Here is a 6451-nt window from a genome sequence, read left to right as displayed (position 1 = left end):
AATGTGTCTCAGACACCAAGGCCTCTGATTTTGTTGCAAAACAACATGCTATATTTCATGACTTCTTTGGGGTATGCAGAAGTCTACTGTCCATGTCTGAAATTTACAGAAGCATGACTTATTTGTCTGAACCTCATTTCTGGTAGACAATCATCCTTCTCTTGTCTAATGAGACACCTGAAAAGAAGCCTGTAGTTCATTACTCATGGGTGGTTTATTTTCATCACAATAGTGGGGAAATGACCATTGCAGGCTGGAAGAAACTATTCTCCAATCCCCTTTTGTTTGCTGGAGCTAGGGGGGAGACTGGTTTTCAAACAATCTAATCATTATCTATAGGGCACATAGTCAGTTTGGTTTATGAGTTTGTTTTCAGCTGTTTCGGGGAGGGAACGGACAGCTCATTTAGTCTCTCCTCTTCATCCTACAAACAACTGTTTCTGGTGAGCCCAGCAATGTCTACTCAAATTCTGAAATTACCAGATATCATGTATCTTATGAACCCATTTGAGTTGTATAGTAGAAGATGCGAGTGACCAGAGGGAGGGCAGATCTTCCTTTGTCACAATCATAAATCATTTTTATGATTTAAATTATAAATCATAAATTTTGCTCTTTTTTTCTGATAAAGTAGGTATCTTGCTGAGGATGAACCAAGAGGGAATTAAGATAACACAAGAGGAAATGAGCAGACAATCAAAGTGATTGGAGTTTGAGGATAAAAATAGACCCTATAAACCAGTGGTTCAGTTGGTAAGAGTCGGGGTGGAAATAGGCTGCTTCTGGGATGCCGATCCACACAGCACCCGGAAAGCAGAATTCCTACTTGGTGTCCTACCCAAGGCTTCCACCCTGCTACATTATCATTAGTGCAAACCCTGCTCAATATTCTCTGATGATACAGGCTTCATTTGCAACCTTCAGAGATCCATAGAGCAGTTTGCAGCCAAGACTTTCGTTTTGAATTTGAGGACGATCTAAGTAGACTGACACTAGACAGGGCTATGGGAATAGAGCTCTCCTGCATGCAAGGGGGTGCTGGCCAGCCACGAGGCAGGCTGAAGCACTGGAGGTTTTTCTCTTCCCTCTCACACCTTTTGTGTGCTTTTATGTAAGTCAGTGACCTTCCTGAAGCTTTGACTTCTTCATCCACAGCTCAGATGACCTGCTGGCCTCATGCACTCACCATGGAGTCAAATGAGAAAAGCCCTGGAAAGGAGTCTGAAGGACATGCCAGGCATTTTCACGAAAGCAGGAATCTGGTCTCTTTTCTTTGGCAATGCTGTGAGCCTAGCATCTGCCTAATGATCAACCACGGATGAGTTAAGTAAACCATGGTACACACTCAGTGGAATATTACCAGTGTAATTTCACATTATATAATAAAACATAAAATATAATAGAGTGAAATTACGTGAAAAAATTAATATTCCAAATTATGGCTACCACATCTGCACTGTTTAGGCCCTATGGACATGGTCCTGTCTTACAGTTATATAAGACTAATGAGAAGCTGCCTGTCACTGGTGATCTTGTGACAGTGAGGGATAAATGGTCTTTTCTCCTGTAAAATGTTTGTGTTATCCTTAAAGTAAAAGATTCAATGTCAGTATATCTACTATTTCTGAGATTTCATGCACACATTCACATGGGGGGAGGGAGGGAGAGAGAGAGAGTCATCTCATTGCTATTCATCTTCACATTTGGTTTCACAGAACAAAGATTCAATTCTAGTATAGCCAAAAGTGTGAAGAGTCATCTTTCTTAGAGATAATTTGGGGAGAGTCAGAAGTGTGCTCCTTGCTTTTACCACATCACTGATGATCCTGTCCTTGTAAGTACTGGCCCGTGCTGTGGGATAATGCTCTTGTACACCATAAAGATTTGTCACTAGTACTGCTTTAATAAAACGCTGATTGGCCAGTAGCCAGGCAGGAAGTATAGGCAGGGCAACCAGACTAGGCAGAGACTCCATCATCATCCAGAAGCAAAGGGAGCAAGATGAGAATGTCCTACTGAGAAAAGGTACCAAGCCACATGGCTAAACATAGATAAGAATTTTGGGTTAATTTAACTTGTAAGAGAAGGCTGGTAAAAAATCCTGAATAATAGGGCAAACAGTTTATAATTAATATAAACCTCTGTGCCTTTATTTGGATCTGAATGACTGTGGGATCAGGTGGGACAGAAACGTCTGCCTACAGGCCCCTCCTTTGCATAAAGGGGAAGATGATAACAGTTCTCTGAATAACTATCATTTGTTTGCCAAGCATTCAGCATAGTGTGGAGCAGCGCAGAGTGTAAATGTCTTCTACTCAAGTTAATTATAAAACTGCACCAAAGACGATGACTGTGCAGAGGAACCAGGCAACTTCCCTGAGGTGAGAGTACTCTAGGGCCTGGCTCCCTGCTGCTGTGGGCTAGAGGAGGACAATGTGGACTTTGCTGGATGGGCTCCAGATCTGCTGTGCTAAGGCACCTTCAGGTGTTTGGTGGTGTCTCCTGGTTTAGCTCCATGGTAGGCATTTGGGGAGAGCAGTTAGATTGGTGCATATTTAAGATGGCAGCAGAGGCACACAGTAAAGGTCAGAAGCTGAAACTAGAAATGAGGAAGAAGCTGCGCTAACAGCGGGCTGGATCCTGTGATGAGATGCTCACAGCAGGGTTTGATGAGGTGCTATGGAGAGGGGAGAGTAGAGATGGCCTTTGTTTCTCTAAGGGTGAGAGGTCAGGAGTCTGAAGTTCAAATTCATCCTGCATCACCCAGACGGCCCTCTTCACATACCCCCTCCCCCCCCACACACATAGTGGTTGTTTGAAAGAAAAAGACCCTCAGAGGGAGTGGAACTGTTAGGAGGTGTGGCTTTGTTGGAGGAAATGTGTCACTGTAGGAGTGGGCTTTGAGGACTCCTATGCTGAAGCTATTCTCAATGTCAGAGACCAGTTCCTGTTGTCTGCAAGATGTAGGACTCTCAGCCACTTCTCCAACACCATGTCTGCCTGCACGCCACCATGCTCCCCACCGTGAAGATAATGGACTGAATCTCTGAAACAATAACTGAGCTCCCAAAACTATGTTTTCCTCTATAAGAATTGTCCTAGACATGGTATCCCTTCACAGCAATAGAAACCCTAATTAAGACAGAAGTTGGTATCAGCTAGAGTGTTATTGTAATGGGCCTGTTCATGTTTGTGTTTGAAGGAATATGGGCATTGGTACTGTACACTGGATTAGAAAAACAGTTGAATGCTTTAAGGGCCATGCTAACAGGAGTATGGAAAACAGTGGTGTTGAGTGTAATTCAATGAACTGTGGTGGGGTTGGGAGGGGTTGATCAAGAGGTTACAGATGAGAATAATTTTGGTACGTTGCCTAGAGATCATTCTTGTGATTCTTTGAAGAAAGTGGCTGCCTTTGCCCTTGTCCGAAGAGTCTGCCTGAGGCTAGAGAAAAGACTTTTGAATTCATTCTGTTGGCAGAGGAAATCTCACAACAGGCTAGTATAGACTCCACTGTGTGGTTATTAGTGTTAACTCTAATGAAGAGTTCAAATGAAAAGGAGCAAGCTAAGCAGGGTAAATCACAAAATGTAAAAATTAAGGAGAAAAGGAGCACCAGGAAGTGGAATGGAACTTAATCCTGTGTTCAAGGAGATGAACAGATTAAGACATGGAATAAAGGAAGTGGAGAGAGACCTCAGGGCAAGTTTTCAATTTGTGGAAAGAAACTTCAAAAAAAAAAAAAAAGGCTTAGAGCTGGGTATGGGGATGGTGGGTCTCTGAGTTTGAGGCCAGCCTGGTCTACAGAACAAGTTTCAGGACAGCCAATCTGCCAATCTTAGGCAGTGAAGGACAGAAAGCTGGTGAAGATGTAATTGAATGAGGGGGGGTCATGCTCCAGCTCCAGCAAACAGCAGAACTTGGCAGCTTTGGCCACGTGATTCTGACTTTAGAGTTAAGAATAGAAAAAACAGGAATTTGCCCTTGAGATTAAGAAAAGCCACTGAGGACAAGCATGTGTCGGGGTGTCCCTACATGGAGGCCTAGAGGGGCCATTGCATGAAGCTGTGAGGCTTGGATTGCCTTGGAGACCTCAAGATGTTGGAGATCCCAGAGCCATGGGATACCTGCTGAGGAAAGTTACTAACAGGGAGTGGAACCAGCCCAAGAGAAAGAAGTGTGTTACAGTCAACAAAGCTGAATGGAAGTGGAGATATAAAGAGCGTTTTTACATCAGACATGGAAATGCAGTTTGGAGTTTGCCCATCTGGTTTTCAGTCTAGCTTTGGTCCAGTATTTCCTCACTATGCTCTTTGCTCTGTGTTTTGAAATGGTAATGTATATCCTGTGTCATTTTTATGTTGGACGTATGTGATTTGCTCTTTGACTTTGATTTTACAGGTGGTTATAGATAAGAGATTGCATGAATCTCAGAAGAGACTTTGAACTTTAGACTTTTAAGTAAGTTTGAGACTGTAACTGGCTATGGGGACTTTTGAAGTTTGACTGAATGCATTTTTGCACTATTATATGACTACAAGTCAGGGTGGTTTGTAAGAAAATGGTCCCCAAAGGGAATGGCACTATTAAGAAGTATGGCTTTGTTGGAGTAGGTTTGGCTTTGTTGGAGTAGGTGTGGCTTTGCTGCAGTGGTTGTGGTTGTGGGTTGTGTAGTGGGTGTGGCTTTGTTGGAGTAGGTGTGGTTTTGCTGAAGTGGGTGTGGCTTTGTTGGAGTAGGTGTGGCTTTTGCTGAAGTGGGTGTGGCTTCGTTAGAGGAAGTATGTCACTGTGGGAGTAGGTTTTGAGGTCTTCTATGCTGAAGCTACTCCTAGAGTCAGATACCATTTCCTGTTGCCAGCAAGATGTAGGACTCTCAGTTGCTTCTCCAGCACCAAGTCTGCCTGCACGCTGTCATGGTTACTCCTATGATAATAATGGACTGAACCTCTGAAACTATAAGTGAACTCCCCCTCCTGATGTGGGAGTGTCATATATCAATCTGTTGATTTCATTGGTTAAGTTATAATAAACCAACTGCTTGGCCTCAGCTTAGAACATAGATGGGAGGAGTAAACAGAATAGAATTCTGGGCGGAAGAGGAAGTGAGGTCAGACTCTGCTCTGCTCCCGGAGACTCGACAGCTCTGCTATGGAGCAGAGACGCCATGCTCAGCTCTCCCAGGCAGATGCACGCAATGAAGCTCCTCCAATCCTGGATGGACTTAGGCTAGAATCTTCCCGGTAAGCGCACCTTGGGGTGCTTACACACATCATTAGAAATGGGCTAGTCCAGGTGCGAGAATTAGCCTGTAAGGGCTAGAGTTCATGGGTCAAGCAGTTCTTTAAATGAATACAGTTTGTGTGTTGTTATTTCGGGCATAAGCTAGCCAAGCGGCCGGGGTGTTGGGGACGCAGCCCCGCCGCCGCTCATATTTCAACACCCTCCAATGAAATGTTTTCTTTATATGAGTTGCTGTGGTCATGGTGTCTCTTCACAGCAATGGAAACCCTAAGACAGAAGTCTTCCAGTCAGGGTGGTGAGTACAAGAGAGGGCAGGTGGGCTTCGAGTACAAGCTGAAGCCTACTGAGACCAAAGGCCTTATTCACCTTACAGCCATGCTCACCAGGCTTGAGTACAAGTGATACACCATCCAACTAACCACCCATGTTAGCTGGAATCAACTGAAATTTCCAGTTTGGAATTGCTCTAGTGTACCTTGTCATTGGCTGTGATACGGTTGAGAGACTAACAGGAAGCAAAGAGCCAGGCCAAGGCAGCCTGTTTGCCATTTGCTGTCAGAAAGTAGAGGAGCCCAGAGCCAGTCAACTGAAGCTTCCCCATGACTGTGTGATAGTAAACACTCAAACACCATCAGAGAAACTCACTCACCCTCCCCTCCAGAAAACTCTTCCCTCCACCCACTGTCCCGTGTGTGTGTGTGTGTGTGTGTGTGTGTGTATGTGTGCACGCACGTGTGTGTATATTAAATGTATCCCATTTGCCAAACCTCCATCTTCCAGAATGAATGTCCAGCATGGACGGAAAGATGTTAGCTGTTTTACTGGCTGGTGCCGCGCTCTGTGCTTGGCTGTCTGTAAGGTTCTAATGGAGGAACCGTGGCACTAGACGCTAAAGGGACAGCTTGAGTAACTACTCCAGAGTGGACAGGGAGAGCTGGGATGCACAGGGCCTGTGTGGGAGCTCCGGCTGGGTTATGCCTGGTATGTGACCCATAGCATGAAAAGCAGCAGCTTGCCAGCGAAAGCAAAGAGCACAGACTTGGGGACGATGGTGCTGATTTGAAAAGAGCCACAGAAAACTAAGACAAAGCAAATTAAACCAAATTTAGGACAAAAAATAAGAAAAATATAATAATCAGTAACTTTCAAATTAGCTAGGGAAAACTGGGAGCTCCGGCAGGAGAGGGTAGAAGAGGGTCCTGATTGGCAG

The sequence above is a fragment of the Alexandromys fortis genome, unplaced genomic scaffold, assembly GCF_014885135.2.
Source record: "Alexandromys fortis isolate MF-2015 unplaced genomic scaffold, M_Fortis_MF-2015_v1.1 scaffold_164, whole genome shotgun sequence".
Classification (NCBI taxonomy): domain Eukaryota; kingdom Metazoa; phylum Chordata; class Mammalia; order Rodentia; family Cricetidae; genus Alexandromys; species Alexandromys fortis.
Note: the sequence above shows the minus strand (reverse complement) of the source record.